The sequence below is a fragment of the Salmo trutta genome, chromosome 24, assembly GCF_901001165.1.
Source record: "Salmo trutta chromosome 24, fSalTru1.1, whole genome shotgun sequence".
Classification (NCBI taxonomy): domain Eukaryota; kingdom Metazoa; phylum Chordata; class Actinopteri; order Salmoniformes; family Salmonidae; genus Salmo; species Salmo trutta.
This window is the reverse complement of record NC_042980.1, coordinates 29,911,586-29,929,682: the sequence shown is the minus strand read 5'-3', so window position 1 is coordinate 29,929,682 and position 18,097 is coordinate 29,911,586.

Genomic DNA, 18,097 nt, shown 5'->3' with positions numbered 1-18,097 from the left:
AATATGTATTATTAAATGGAGATAATTATGATAATCTCTAAATACCACATTAATGTTTTTCAATATATGCATTAAAAGTTCATGTCTATAATGTCAATTCATACAAAATGAAGTGCATTTGATAAAGGGATGAACTCTCCAAACACAATATCCATGAGTGTACAAAACATTAGGAACATCTTCCTAATATTGAGTTGCACTCCCTTTTGCCCTCAGAACATTCTCAATTCATCAGGGCATGGATCGAAGTGTTCCACAGGGATGATGGCCCATGTTGACTCCAATGCCTCACACAGTTGTGTCATGTTGGTTGGATGTCGTTTGGGTGGTGGATCATTCTTGATCCACAACGGGAAACTGATGAGCGTGACACACTCAAACCGGTGCGCCTGGTACATACTACCATACCCCGTTCAAAGGCACTTAAATATTTTGTCTTGCCCATTCACCCTCTGAATGGCACACACACACAATCCATGTCTCAATTATCTCAATGCTTAAAAATCCTTCTTTAACCTGTCTCCTCCTCTTTAACTACACTGATTGAAGTGGATTTAACAAGTAACATCAATAAGGAATCTTAGCTTTCACCTGGATTCACGTGGTCAGTCTATGTCACGGAAAATGCAGGTGTTCTTAATGTTTTGTACACTCAATGTATTGTCATGTCAAGTCAAATTGATTTAAAGTGCATTTTACAAGAGACACAGCATACTTTACACAACCCACTTTTTCTGATTGGTTTAAAAAAAAGGAACCAATCAGATTGCGTGGCCGGAACTAACTGTTTCATAATACTGAATCAAGACAAAAACCTCAAACTAAGTATTAACACACTTTACACTTTCAAATTCCAAGGCTGTGACTTTTTGTTTACAGTTTCACAAGGGCTTTGTTGTTATTTTCTCTGAGAGAAACAACCTTTTGAAGGATTTTGGAGGGACCCCATCTGTGGAATGTGGACAGACCTCAGTGTGCCTCTATATTATGGGCCTCTATGCCATGTTACTAAGTCAGGTGTTTATGCAATGTGGCTAAAGGTATAAAAAGAAAGGTTTTAAACCAGTGGAATATCAGTTCCAGAGTAAGAGCAGCAGCAACATCTGACCCTAGGGTTGAGCCAGGGTGTGGACACGAAGCTAGGTTTAGGGTTAGGGTAGAGTTAGGGTTAGGGTGAGGGTGAGGGTAGAGTTAGGGTTAGGGTTAGAGTAGAGTTAGGGTTAGGGTAGAGTTAGGGTTAGGGTTAGAGTAGAGTTAGGGTTAGGGTAGAGTTAGGGTTAGGGTAGAGTAAGGGTTAGGGTGAGGGTGAGGGTGAGGGTAGAGTTAGGGTTAGGGTTAGAGTAGAGTTAGGGTTAGGGTAGAGTTAGGGTTAGGGTTAGAGTAGAGTTAGGGTTAGGGTAGAGTTAGGGTTAGGGTAGAGTTAGGGTTAGGGTGAGGGTGAGGGTAGAGTTAGGGTTAGAGTAGAGTGAGGGTTAGGGTAGAGTTAGGGTGAGGGTTAGGGTAGAGTTAGGGTTAGGGTGAGGGTGAGGGTGAGGGTAGAGTTAGGGTTAGAGTAGAGTGAGGGTTAGGGTAGAGTTAGGGTGAGGGTTAGGGTAGAGTTAGGGTTAGGGTAGAGTTAGGGTTAGGGTGAGGGTGAGGGTAGAGTTAGGGTGAGGGTGAGGGTAGAGTTAGGGTTAGGGTGAGGGTGAGGGTAGAGTTAGGGTTAGAGTAGAGTGAGGGTTAGGGTAGAGTTAGGGTGAGGGTTAGGGTAGAGTTAGAGTTAGGGTAGAGTTAGGGTGAGGGTAGAGTTAGGGTTAGGGTAGAGTTAGGGTGAGGGTGAGGGTAGAGTTAGGGTTAGAGTAGAGTTAGGGTGAGGGTGAGGGTAGAGTTAGGGTTAGGGTAGAGTTAGGGTGAGGGTGAGGGTAGAGTTAGGGTTAGAGTAGAGTTAGGGTGAGGGTAGAGTTAGGGTTAGGGTAGAGTTAGGGTTAGAGTAGAGTTAGGGTTAGGGTAGAGTTAGGGTTAGGGTTAGAGTAGAGTTAGGGTGAGGGTAGAGTTAGGGTTAGGGTAGAGTTAGGGTTAGAGTGAGGGTGAGGGTGAGGGTAGAGTTAGGGTTAGGGTTAGAGTAGAGTTAGGGTTAGGGTAGAGTTAGGGTTAGGGTTAGAGTAGAGTTAGGGTTAGGGTAGAGTTAGGGTTAGGATAGAGTTAGGGTTAGGGTGAGGGTGAGGGTAGAGTTAGGGTTAGGGTTAGAGTAGAGTTAGGGTTAGGGTAGAGTTAGGGTTAGGGTTAGAGTAGAGTTAGGGTTAGGGTAGAGTTAGGGTTAGGGTAGAGTTAGGGTTAGGGTGAGGGTGAGGGTGAGGGTAGAGTTAGGGTTAGGGTTAGAGTAGAGTTAGGGTTAGGGTAGAGTTTGGGTTAGGGTTAGAGTAGAGTTAGGGTTAGGGTAGAGTTAGGGTTAGGGTAGAGTTAGGGTTAGGGTGAGGGTGAGGGTAGAGTTAGTGTTAGAGTAGAGTGAGGGTTAGGGTAGAGTTAGGGTGAGGGTTAGGGTAGAGTTAGGGTTAGGGTGAGGGTGAGGGTGAGGGTAGAGTTAGGGTTAGAGTAGAGTGAGGGTTAGGGTAGAGTTAGGGTGAGGGTTAGGGTAGAGTTAGGGTTAGGGTAGAGTTAGGGTTAGGGTGAGGGTGAGGGTAGAGTTAGGGTTAGAGTAGAGTGAGGGTTAGGGTAGAGTTAGGGTAAGGGTGAGGGTAGAGTTAGGGTTAGGGTAGAGTTAGGGTGAGGGTGAGGGTAGAGTTAGGGTTAGGGTAGAGTTAGGGTGAGGGTGAGGGTAGAGTTAGGGTTAGAGTAGAGTTAGGGTGAGGGTAGAGTTAGGGTTAGGGTAGAGTTATTGTTAGAGTAGAGTTAGGGTTAGGGTAGAGTTAGGGTTAGGGTTAGAGTAGAGTTAGGGTGAGGGTAGAGTTAGGGTTAGGGTAGAGTTAGGGTTAGAGTAGAGTTAGGGTGAGGGTGAGGGTGAGGGTAGAGTTATGGTTAGAGTAAAGTTAGGGTTAGGGTTGCTGAGTCAGGTGTTTGTATAAAAAGAAAGGTTTTAAACCAGTAGAATATCAGTTCCAGAGTAAGAGCAGCAGCAACAGCACAGAGAGCCAGCCAAAATGCCCAACATGAGCAGCAGGATTGTCTTCTTCATGGGCCGCTCCTATGAACGCACCTCCGACTGACCTGACATGTACTCCTACCTGAGCCACTGCCATTCCTGCAGGGTTGAGGAGTTCAACATATTTAACAGTCATACTCATGAGACCATCAACTCATTAGAATGTCAAATGACAGGTTTCATCTGACACTTCATCTGACTCTTCATCTGACCCTTCTACTGAATTTGATTCATCTGACTCTTCATCTGACCCTTCATCTGAATTCTATTAATCTGACACTTCATTTTAAGCTTCATCTGACTCTTCATCTGACCCTTCTACTGAATTCGATTCATCTGACTCTTCATCTGAATTCGATCCATCTGACTCTTCATTTGGCTTTTCATCTGACTCATAATCTGAATTCGATTTATCTGAATTCAATATATCTGACACTTCATTTGACTCTTAATCTGACCCTTCATCTGAAATCGATTCATCTGACTATTCATTTGACCCTTCGTCTGACTCTTCATCTGAATTCGATGAATCTGACTCTTCATCTGACTCTTCATCTGAATTAAATTCATCTGACCCAGAGAAAGATTCATAAACCGGAAACAGATTAATAGAAATTAGCTGTAAGGATCAGTCCTAGTACTGCAAAATGTCATATGAAATGATGACGTGCCCCCAATAATGGATATTTCTTTATGAAATTATTCATAAAAATAATGTGAAGCCTAGTCATTGGCCACCCCTTCATGAGTTAAGACTGTCCCTCTGTCCCTCTGTCCCCACCTCTGAGAGGTGGAGGTTTGTGTGTGTGTGTGTGTTGTGTGTGCATGCATGCGTGTATTTTGTGTGTGTGTGCGTGTGCATGTGTGTGTGCTGGCTGACACCTGGTACACATGTGAGTCCCTGGCATGGCCTGGTACACAGCTTGGCATGGTTGGGCGATTCACACTGTGCTGGAATTAGTTCTATTATCATAGGGGAGGCTCAGGCAGGTGGCATCCCTTAGCAGACCCGGTATCAAAGCTGGGCCGGAACAAAAGCCTGCACACATAATACATGTGGTAAAGACACCAATGGAACGCAGCCCATTTGGAAAGAACAAGGATGCCGTCATTGGCGCACATTCAAAAAATCTGATCTTACAAAGTGGATATTCGGGATTTTTGTGTTCTAACAGGCCCACACTGTGGTTACTAAAACCATTAGAGACCAGTATGACCAACTTAATTGTGATGGGGAGGAGGGCTGTTAAAAAGTTACACAAGTGTTACGATATGACTCTCAACTACACATTCTGATCTGTAAAATGTACCCTGAGAATTGAACCCTGTGGGACCTTCATGCAGCATTGACCTCCATGATAAGAATAAGAAGTAGCAGAAGGAAAGTCACGGGCCTGTACCAGCCAGTGAGACCGGGTTTAACATTCATTAAATGCTTATAGATGTGTAATGAACGCGTAATGGATAATGTATATAGTCAAAGTCAATCGTTACCAAATATTCTGCAAAGGCATGCATGCTTATGATTGGACCAAACAGATAAAAGGAGATTCATGTCAAATCTAATGTCCATTAGCTAACTTTTTGTCAACGAAAATAAAAATTAATTTTGTAATAGTTATGGTATTTTTGAGCCAGACTGAGAGGTAAAGGCCTTGTTTCCATAAGGAATACATCATTATGTGATGTTCTCTTGGAGCTGTTATTATCAACAACAACTATCACTGTCAATGTGTATTGACATTGTAATGAGTTGATGGACTCGTGAGTGTGACTGTTAAATATGTTGAACACCAGTAAAGATCAATGTACAGTGGTGGCATCACAGGTCTTTGGGTGAGATTAAATATACCAAGGTGAATTACAGAATGAATCGGATTAAATTTGTTTCACGTTTAAAAAGACACACATATCTTTTAGTTTTTTTATTTAAACATTTATATTTAATGGCTTGTCTTCTTTACGTCAGTAAAGAGCAGTATCTAGTACTGGGACTCGTTGATATGCCTCATGCTCTGGAACCTCATTCTACACATGCTTCCCATACCCATGCTGAAGTGCCTGTAATCTCCGGGCCTCATTTACATCATCCTGCCTCTGAAGTGGGCCATCTCCCATACATGAGCCAGTGGCCGTCCATGATGTTGCAGGACATACAGCTGGAGATGCTGTAAGGATCCATGATGTTGTCACAGTCCTCCATGATGTCATGGCACTGACCTCCAAAGCTCTCCCTCTCTCGTACATCTTCATCCTGTAAGATCCCCTGTGCATAGGGATCATGTGGAAGGACCTCATACTGTTGGCCATTCCCATCATGTGGAAGTCACAGTACTCTCCCCTCCTCAAGAAGTACTACTTTCCCATGTAGTTGGGGTGATCATACAGCATGAAGCATTGAAGCATAATTCCAGCACAGTGTGAATCACCCAACCATGCCAAGCTGTGTACCAGGCCATGCCAGGGACTCACATGTGTACCAGGTGTCAGCCAGCACACACACATGCACACGCACACACACACAAAATACACGCATGCACACAAATACACGCAAGCACACACACACACACACACACACACACACACACACACACACACACACACACACACAAACACACACACACACACACACACACACACACACACACACACACACACACACACACACACGCAAACGACACACACACATACAAACCTCCACCTCTCAGCTAGGCCCTATGCCATCCAAACAGAGTCAGATGAAGTGTCAGATGAAACCTGTCCTTTGATATTCTAATGAGTTGATGGTCTCATGAGTATGACTGTTAAATATGTTGAACTCCTCAACCCTGCAGGAATGGCAGTGGCTCAGGTAGGAGTACATGTCAGGTCAGTCGGAGGTGCGTTCATAGGAGCGGCCCATGAAGAAGACAATCCTGCTGCTCATGTTGGGCATTTTGGCTGGCTCTCTGTGCTGTTGCTGCTGCTCTTACTCTGGAACTGATATTCTACTGGTTTAAAACCTTTCTTTTTATACAAACACCTGACTCAGCAACCCTAACCCTAACTCTACTCTAACCATAACTCTACCCTCACCCTCACCCTCACCCTAACTCTACTCTAACCCTAACTCTACCCTAACCCTAACTCTACCCTCACCCTAACTCTACTCTAACCCTAACTCTACTCTAACCATAACTCTACCCTCACCCTCACCCTCACCCTAACTCTACTCTAACCCTATCTCTACCCTAACCCTAACTCTACCCTCATCCTAACTCTACTCTAACCCTAACCCTAACTCTACCCTAACCCTAACTCTACCCTAACCCTAACTCTACCCTCACCCTAACTCTACACTAACCCTAACCCTAACTCTACCCTAACCATAACTCTACCCTCACCCTCACCCTAACTCTACCCTAACCCTAACTCTACCCTAACCCTCACACTAACTCTACCCTCACCATAACTCTACTCTGACCCTAACTCTGCCCTAACCCTAACTCTACCCTCACCCTCACCCTAACTCTACCCTAACCCTAACTCTACCCTAACCCTCACCCTAACTCTACCCTAACCCTAACACTACCCTCACCCTAACCCTAACTCTACTCTAACCCTAACTCTACTCTAACCCTAACTCTACTCTAACCCTTACTCTACCCTAACCCTAACTCTACCCTAACCCTAACTCTACCCTCACCCTCACCCTAACTCTACCCTAACCCTAACTCTACCCTAACCCTCTCCCTAACTCTACCCTCACCATAACTCTACTCTAACCCTAACTCTACCCTAACCCTAACAATACCCTCACCCTCACCCTAACTCTACCCTAACCCTATCTCTACCCTAACCCTCACCCTAACTCTACCCTAACCCTAACTCTAACCTCACCCTAACCCTAACTCTACTCTAAACCTAACTCTACTCTAACCCTAACTCTACCCTAACCCTAACTCTACCCTAACCCTAACTCTACCCTCACCCTCACCCTAACTCTACCCTAACCCTAACTCTACCCTAACCCTCACCCTAACTCTACCCTCACCCTAACTCTACTCTAACCCTAACTCTACTCTAACCCTAACTCTACTCTAACCCTTACTCTACTCTAACCCTAACTCTACCCTAACCCTAACTCTACCCTCACCCTCACCCTAACTCTACCCTAACCCTAACTCTACCCTAACCCTCACCCTAACTCTACCCTCACCCTAACTCTACTCTAACCCTAACTCTACTCTAACCCTAACTCTACCCTCACCCTCAACCTAACTCTACCCTAACCCTAACCTAACCCTCACCCTAACTCTACTCTAACCCTAACTCTACCCTAACCCTAACTCTACCCTAACCCTAACTCTACCCTCACCCTCACCCTAACTCTACCCTAGCCCTAACTCTACCCTAACCCTCACTCTAACTCTATTTTAACCCTAACTCTACGCTCACCCTAACTCTACTCTAACCCTAACTCTACCCTCACCCTCAACCTAACTCTACCCTAACCCTAACCTAACCCTCACCCTAACTCTACTCTAACCCTAACTCTACCCTAACCCTAACTCTACCCTCACCCTCACCCTAACTCTACCCTAACCCTAACTCTAACCCTAACTCTACTCTAAACCCAACTCTACCCTAACCCTAACTCTACCCTAACCCTAACTCTAATCATAACTCTACCCTAACCCTAACTCTACCCTAACCCTAACTCTACACTAACCCTAACTCTACTCTAATCCTAACTCTACCCTAACCCTAACTCTACCCTAAACCTAACTCTAACCCTAACTCTACTCTAAACCTAACTCTACTCTAACCCTAACCCTAACTCTACCCTAACCCTAACTCTACCCTCACCCTCACCCTAACTCTACCCTAACCCTAACTTTAGCCTAACCCTCACCCTAACTATACCCTCACCCTAACTCTACTCTAACCCTAACTCTACCCTAACCCTAACTCTACCCTCACCCTCACCCTAACTCTACCCTAACCCTAACTCTACCCTAACCCTCACCCTAACTCTACCCTAACCCTAACTCTACTCTAACCCTAACTCTACCCTAACCCTAACTCTACCCTCACCCTCACCCTAACTCTACCCTAACCCTAACTCTACCCTAACCCTCACCCTAACTCTACCCTAAACCTACCTCTACCCTCACCCTAACCCTAACTCTACTCTAACCCTAACTCTACTCTAACCCTAACCCTAACTGTACCCTAACCCTAACTCTACCCTAACCCTAACTCTACCCTCACCCTCACCCTAACTCTACCCTAACCCTAACTCTACCCTAACCCTCACCCTAACTCTATCCTAACCCTAACTCTACTCTACTCTAACCCTAACTGTACCCTAACCCTAACTCTACCCTCACCCTGACCCTGACCCTAACTCTACTCTAACTCTATCTCTACTCTAACCCTAACTCTACCCTCACCCTAACTCTACTCTAACCCGAACTCTACCCTAAGCCTAACTCTACCCTCACCCTAACTCTACCCTAACCCTAACTCTACCCTAACCCTAACTCTGCCCTCACCCTCACCCTAACTCTACCCTAACCCTAACTCTAACCCTAACTCTACTCTAAACCCAACTCTACCCTAACCCTAACTCTACCCTAACCCTAACTCTAACCATAACTCTACCCTAACCCTAACTCTACCCTAACCCTAATTCTACCCTAACCCTAACTCTACTCTAATCCTAACTCTACCCTAACCCTAACTCTACCCTAACCCTAACTCTAACCCTAACTCTACTCTAACCCTAACTCTACTCTAACCCTAACCCTAACTCTACCCTAACCCTAACTCTACCCTCACCCTCACCCTAACTCTACCCTAACCCTAACTCTAGCCTAACCCTCACCCTAACTCTACCCTCACCCTAACTCTACTCTACTCTAACCCTAACTCTACCCTAACCCTAACTCTACCCTCAACCCCACCCTAACTCTACCCTAACCCTAACTCTACCCTAACCCTCACACTAACTCTACCCTAACTCTAACTCTACCCTAACTCTAACTCTACCCTAACCCTAACTGTACCCTAACTCTAACTCTACCCTAACTCTAACTCTACCCTAACCCTAACTCTAACCATAACTCTACCCTAACCCTAACTCTACCCAAACCCTTGACTCTACCCTAACCCTAAATCTACACTAACCCTAACTGTACTCTAACCCTAACTTTACACTAACCTTAACTATACCCTAACCCTAACTCTAACCCTAACTCTACTCTAACCCTAACTCTACCCTAACCCTAACTCTAACTCTACCCTAACACTATATCTACCCTAACCCTAACTCTACCCTAACCCTAACTCTAACTCTACCCTAACACTATATCTACCCTAACCCTAACTCTACCCTAACCCTAACTCTAACTCTACCCTAACTCTAACTCTACCCTAACACTATATCTACCCTAACCCTAACTCTACCCTAACCCTAACTCTACCCTAACCCTAACTCTAACTCTACCCTAACTCTAACTCTACCCTAACCCTAACTCTACCCTAACTCTACCCTCACCCTCACGCTAACTCTACCCTAACCCTAACTCTACCCTAACTCTACCCTCACCCTCACGCTAACTCTACCCTAACTCTAACTCTACCCTAACTCTAACTCTACCCTAACCCTAACTGTACCCTAACTCTAACTCTACCCTAACTCTAACTCTACCCTAACCCTAACTCTACCCTAACTCTACCCTCACCCTCACCCTCACGCTAACTCTACCCTAACCCTAACTCTACCCTCACCCTCACGCTAACTCTACCCTAACCCTAACTCTACCCTACATCTACCCTAACCCTAACTCTACCCTAACCCTAACTCTAACACTAACACTACCCTAACCATAAATCTACCCTAACCCTAACTCTACTCTAACCCTAACTTTACCCTAACCCTAACTATACCCTAACCCTAACTCTACCTTCACCCTAACTCTACCCTAACCCTAACTCTAACTCTACCCTAACTCTAACTATACCCTAAACCTAACCCTAACTCTACCCTAACCCTAACTCTACCCTAACTCTAACTCTACCCTAACTCTAACTCTACCCTACCCTAACTGTACCCTAACTCTAACTCTACCCTAACTCTAACTCTACCCTAACACTAACTCTACCCTAACACTAACTCTACCCTAACCCTAACTCTACCCTAACTCTAACCCTAACCCTAACCCTAACTCTACCCTAACTCTAACTCTACCCTAACTCTAACCCTAACCCTAAATCTACCCTAACCCTAACTATACCCTAACCCTAACTCTACCCTAACTCTAACTCTACCCTAACCCTAACTCTACCCTAACTCTAACTCTACCCTAACTCTAACCCTAACCCTAACTCTACCCTAACCCTAACTCTACCCTCACCCTCACCCTAACTCTACCCTAACCCTAACTCTACCCTAACCCTCACCCTAACTCTATCCTAACCCTAACTCTACTCTACTCTAACCCTAACTGTACCCTAACCCTAACTCTACCCTCACCCTGACCCTGACCCTAACTCTACTCTAACTCTATCTCTACTCTAACCCTAACTCTACCCTCACCCTAACTCTACTCTAACCCGAACTCTACCCTAAGCCTAACTCTACCCTCACCCTCACCCTAACTCTACCCTAACCCTAACTCTACCCTAACCCTAACTCTGCCCTCACCCTCACCCTAACTCTACCCTAACCCTAACTCTAACCCTAACTCTACTCTAAACCCAACTCTACCCTAACCCTAACTCTACCCTAACCCTAACTCTAACCATAACTCTACCCTAACCCTAACTCTACCCTAACCCTAATTCTACCCTAACCCTAACTCTACTCTAATCCTAACTCTACCCTAACCCTAACTCTACCCTAACCCTAACTCTAACCCTAACTCTACTCTAACCCTAACTCTACTCTAACCCTAACCCTAACTCTACCCTAACCCTAACTCTACCCTCACCCTCACCCTAACTCTACCCTAACCCTAACTCTAGCCTAACCCTCACCCTAACTCTACCCTCACCCTAACTCTACTCTACTCTAACCCTAACTCTACCCTAACCCTAACTCTACCCTCAACCCCACCCTAACTCTACCCTAACCCTAACTCTACCCTAACCCTCACACTAACTCTACCCTAACTCTAACTCTACCCTAACTCTAACTCTACCCTAACCCTAACTGTACCTTAACTCTAACTCTACCCTAACTCTAACTCTACCCTAACCCTAACTCTAACCATAACTCTACCCTAACCCTAACTCTACCCAAACCCTTGACTCTACCCTAACCCTAAATCTACACTAACCCTAACTGTACTCTAACCCTAACTTTACACTAACCTTAACTATACCCTAACCCTAACTCTAACCCTAACTCTACTCTAACCCTAACTCTACCCTAACCCTAACTCTAACTCTACCCTAACACTATATCTACCCTAACCCTAACTCTACCCTAACCCTAACTCTAACTCTACCCTAACACTATATCTACCCTAACCCTAACTCTACCCTAACCCTAACTCTAACTCTACCCTAACTCTAACTCTACCCTAACACTATATCTACCCTAACCCTAACTCTACCCTAACCCTAACTCTACCCTAACCCTAACTCTAACTCTACCCTAACTCTAACTCTACCCTAACCCTAACTCTACCCTAACTCTACCCTCACCCTCACGCTAACTCTACCCTAACCCTAACTCTACCCTAACTCTACCCTCACCCTCACGCTAACTCTACCCTAACTCTAACTCTACCCTAACCCTAACTCTACCCTAACCCTAACTGTACCCTAACTCTAACTCTACCCTAACTCTAACTCTACCCTAACCCTAACTCTACCCTAACTCTACCCTCACCCTCACCCTCACGCTAACTCTACCCTAACCCTAACTCTACCCTCACCCTCACGCTAACTCTACCCTAACCCTAACTCTACCCTAAATCTACCCTAACCCTAACTCTACCCTAACCCTAACTCTAACACTAACTCTACCCTAACCCTAAATCTACCCTAACCCTAACTCTACTCTAACCCTAACTTTACCCTAACCCTAACTATACCCTAACCCTAACTCTACCCTCACCCTAACTCTACCCTAACCCTAACTCTAACTCTACCCTAACTCTAACTATACCCTAAACCTAACCCTAACTCTACCCTAACCCTAACTCTACCCTAACTCTAACTCTACCCTAACTCTAACTCTACCCTACCCTAACTGTACCCTAACTCTAACTCTACCCTAACTCTAACTCTACCCTAACACTAACTCTACCCTAACACTAACTCTACCCTAACCCTAACTCTACCTTAACTCTAACCCTAACCCTAACCCTAACTCTACCCTAACTCTAACTCTACCCTAACTCTAACCCTAACCCTAAATCTACCCTAACCCTAACTATACCCTAACCCTAACTCTACCCTAACTCTAACTCTAACCCTAACCCTAACTCTACCCTAACTCTAACTCTACCCTAACTCTAACCCTAACCCTAACTCTACCCTAACTCTAACTCTACCCTAACCCTAACTCTACCCTAACCCTAACTGTACCCTAACTCTAACTCTACCCTAACTCTAACTCTACCCTAACCCTAACTCTACCCTAACTCTACCCTCACCCTCACCCTCACGCTAACTCTACCCTAACCCTAACTCTACCCTCACCCTCACGCTAACTCTACCCTAACCCTAACTCTACCCTAAATCTACCCTAACCCTAACTCTACCCTAACCCTAACTCTAACACTAACTCTACCCTAACCCTAAATCTACCCTAACCCTAACTCTACTCTAACCCTAACTTTACCCTAACCCTAACTATACCCTAACCCTAACTCTACCCTCACCCTAACTCTACCCTAACCCTAACTCTAACTCTACCCTAACTCTAACTATACCCTAAACCTAACCCTAACTCTACCCTAACCCTAACTCTACCCTAACTCTAACTCTACCCTAACTCTAACTCTACCCTACCCTAACTGTACCCTAACTCTAACTCTACCCTAACTCTAACTCTACCCTAACACTAACTCTACCCTAACACTAACTCTACCCTAACCCTAACTCTACCTTAACTCTAACCCTAACCCTAACCCTAACTCTACCCTAACTCTAACTCTACCCTAACTCTAACCCTAACCCTAAATCTACCCTAACCCTAACTATACCCTAACCCTAACTCTACCCTAACTCTAACTCTACCCTAACCCTAACTCTACCCTAACTCTAACTCTACCCTAACTCTAACCCTAACCCTAACTCTACCCTAACCCTAACTCTACCCTAACTCTAACTCTACCCTAACCCTAACTCTACCCTAACTCTAACTCTACCCTGACCCTAACTGTACCCTAACTCTAACTCTACCCTAACTCTAACTCTACCCTAACACTAACTCTACCCTAACACTAACTCTACCCTAACCCTAACTCTACCCTAACTTTAACTCTACCCTAACTCTAACCCTAACCCTAAATCTACCCTAACCCTAACTATACCCTAACCCTAACTCTACCCTAACTCTAACTCTACCCTAACCCTAACTCTACCCTAACTCTAACTCTACCCTAACTCTAACCCTAACCCTAACTCTACCCTAACCCTAACCCTAACTCTACCCTAACTCTAACTCTACCCTAACCCTAACTCTACCCTGACCCTAACTCTACCCTAACTCTAACTCTACCCTAACCCTAACTCTACCCTAACCCTAACTGTACCCTAACTCTACCCTAACCCTAACTCTACCCTCACCCTAACTCTACTCTAACCCTAACCCTAACTCTACCCTAACCCTAACTCTACCCTAACCCTAACTCTACCCTCATCCTAACTCTACACTAACCCTAACCCTAACTCTACCCTAACCCTAACTCTACCCTTACCCTCACCCTAACTCTACCCTAACCCTAACTCTACCCTAACCCTCACCCAAACTCTACCCTCACCATAACTCTACTCTCACCCTAACTCTACCCTAACCCTAACTCTAACCTCACCCTCACCCTAACTCTACCCTAACCCTAACTCTACCCTAACCCTCACCCTATCTCTACCCTAACCCTGACTCTACCCTCACCCTAACCCTAACTCTACTGTAACCCCAACTCTACTCTAGCCCTAACTCTGCTCTAACCCTAACTCTACCCTAACACTAACTCTACCCTAACTCTAACTCTACACTCACCCTCACCCTAACTCTACCCTAACCCTCACCCTAACTCTACCCTCACCCTAACTCTACTCTAACCCTAACTCTACCCTAACCCTAACTCTACCCTCACCCTGACCCTAACTCTACTCTAACTCTAACTCTACTCTAACCCTAACTCTACCCCCACCCTATCTCTACTCTAACCCTAACTCTACTCTAACCCTAACTCTACCCTCACCCTCAACCTAACTCTACCCTAACCCTAACCTAACCCTCACCCTAACTCTACTCTAAACCTAACTCTACCCTAACCCTAACTCTACCCTAACCCTAACTCTACCCTCACCCTATCTCTACCCTAACCCTAACTCTACCCTCACCCTCAACCTAACTCTACCCTATCCCTAACCTAACCCTCACCCTAACTCTACTCTAAACCTAACTCTACCCTAACTCTAACTCTACCCTAACTCTAACTCTGCCCTCACCCTCACTCTAACTCTACCCTAACCCCAACTCTAACCCTAACTCTACTCTAAACCCAACTCTACCCTAACCCTAACTCTACCCTTACCCTAACTCTAACCATAACTCTACCCTAACCCTAACTCTACCCTAACCTAACTCTACTCTAATCCTAACTCTACCCTAACCCTAACTCTACCCTAACCCTAACTCTAACCCATACTCTACTCTAACCCTAACCCTAACTCTACCCTCACCCTAACTCTACCCTCACCCTCACCCTAACTCTACCCTAACCCTAACTCTCACCTAACCCTGACCCTAACTCTACCCTCACACTAACTCTACTCTAACCCTAACTCTACCCTAACCCTAACTCTACCCTCACCCTCACCCTAACTCTACCCTAACCCTAACTCTACCCTAACCCTCACCCTAACTCTACCCTAACCCTAACTCTACTCTAAACCCAACTCTACCCTAACCCTAACTCTACCCTTACCCTAACTCTAACCATAACTCTACCCTAACCCTAACTCTACCCTAACCTAACTCTACTCTAATCCTAACTCTACCCTAACCCTAACTCTACCCTAACCCTAACTCTAACCCATACTCTACTCTAACCCTAACCCTAACTCTACCCTCACCCTAACTCTACCCTCACCCTCACCCTAACTCTACCCTAACCCTAACTCTCACCTAACCCTGACCCTAACTCTACCCTCACCCTAACTCTACCCTAACCCTAACTCTACCCTAACCCTCACCCTAACTCTGGCATGATGACTCCTTGCTGTCCCCAGTCCACCTGGCCATGCTGCTGCTCCAGTTTCAACTGTTCTGCCTGCGGCTACGGAACCCTGACCTGTTCACCGGACGTGCTTGTTGCACCCTCGACAATTACTATGATTATTATTATTTGACCATGCTGGTCATTTACGAACATTTTAACATCTTGACCATGTTCTGTTATAATATCCACCCGGCACAGCCAGAAGAGGACTGGCCACCCCTCATAGCCTGGTTCCTCTCTAGGTTTCTTCCTAGGTTTTTGGCCTTTCTCAGGAGTTTTTCCTAGGGAGTTTTTCCCAGCCACCGTGCTTCTTTCACATGCATTGCTTGCTGTTTGGGGTTTTAGGCTGGGTTTCTGTACAGCACTTTGAGATTTCAGCTGATGTACGAAGGGCTATATAAATAAATTTGATTTGATTTGATTTGATTTACCCTAACCCTAACTCTACCCTCACCCTAACCCTAATTCTACTCTAACCCTAACTCTTCTCTAACCCTAACCCTAACTCTACCCTAACCCTAACTCTACCCTCACCCTCACCCTAACTCTACCCTAACTCTAACTCTACTCTAACCCTGACTCTACCCTAACCCTAACTCTACCCTCACCCTGACCCTAACTCTACTCTAACCCTAACTCTACTCTAACCCTAACTCTACCCTCACTCTCACCCTAACTCTACCCTAACCCTAACTCTACCCTAACCCTCACCCTAACTCTACTCTCACCCTAACTCTACCCTAACCCTAACTCTATCCTAACCCTCACCCTAACTCTACTCTCACCCTAACTCTACCCTAACCCTAACTCTACCCTAACCCTCACCCTAACTCTACTCTCACCCTAACTCTACCCTAACCCTAACTCTACCCTCACCCTCACCCTAACTCTACCCTAACCCTAACTCTACCCTAACCCTCACTCTAACTCTAACTCTACCTTAACCCTAACTCTACCCTCACCCTCACGCTAACTCTACCCTAACCCTAACTCTACCCTAACCCTAACTCTACCCTAACCCTAACTCTACCCTAACTCTAACTCTACCCTAACCCTAACTCTACCCTAACCCTAACTCTACCCTAACCCTAACTCTACCCTAACTCTACTCTAACTCTAACTTTACCCTAACCTTAACTCTACCCTAACCCTAACTCTACCCTAACTCTACCCCTACCCTAACCCTAACTCTACCCTAACTCTAACTCTACCCTAACCCTAACTCTACCCTAACCCTACCCTAACCCTAACTCTACCCTAACACTAACTCTACCCTAACTCTAACTCTACCCTAACCCTAACTCTACCCTAACCCTAACTCTACCCTAACCCTAACTCTACCCTAACTCTACCCTAACTCTAACTCTACCCTAACTCTACCCTAACCCTAACCCTAACTCTACCCTAACTCTAACTCTACCCTAACCCTAACTCTACCCTAACCCTAACTCTACCCTAACTCTACCCTAACTCTAACTCTACCCTAACTCTACCCTAACCCTAACCTAACTCTACCCTAACCCTAACTCTACCCTAACCCTAACTCTACCCTAACTCTACTCTAACTCTAACTTTACCCTAACCCTAACTCTACCCTAACTCTAACTCTACCCTAACCCTAACTCTACCCTAACTCTAACTCTACCCTAACCCTAACTCTACCCTAACCCTACCCTAACCCTAACTCTACCCTAACACTAACTCTACCCTAACCCTAACTCTACCCTAACCCTAACTCTACCCTAACCCTAACTCTACCCTAACCATAACTCTACCCTAACCCTTATTCTAGCTTCATGTCCAGACCCCAGCTCAACCCTCAAGGTTTTCCGTTATCTGTTTTAGTACACATCCATACTATACAGCACTTCACCATCAGCCATAGAGATACAGAATATTATCAGTAATCACAGAACCATGCAGGACATCACTAAGATTAACAGCTGAACCTTCTGGAGCAGCAGCCATTAAAGCTAGTGGAGCTGGCTATTGTTTAATGATATATTTACATTTTAAAGCTTGATTTAATTACACTCAGTGCCCCGCGACTCCTCTTCTCCTATAAAAAAGACGGGATGAGAGAGGGAGGATGAGAAGTGCTGAGATGAGCTGGGTGCCCTAACTGTCTGTGGGGTAGTTTATGTAGAGGACATGGGTTTTGTTGAGGTTGATGAGCAGTATTACAGAAAATATAGTAATATATTTAGTCAATATAGACAGTAACACGGATATGTGTCCGATTATATTCTCACATGGGAAATAGCGCTCCCATGCTCCTCCTAATCTGATGGTTCTTATTGGCACAAGACCATGAGGAAGATAACATGAATGTGTTTACCATTTTCATTACACCAGTATTCTTTTTACTTCACCTCTATTTCTTAATGATAGCATCTTCCCATCTTAAGATCTCCTGGCGATGTTCTTATCAAGCGGTTGAATAACTTCATTCTAATGAGTTGTTTGGTTTCCTGATGCTTTTTGATAACCTTGAAATGTTAATAATGTGGAAACTGCTTTCGATTTATAA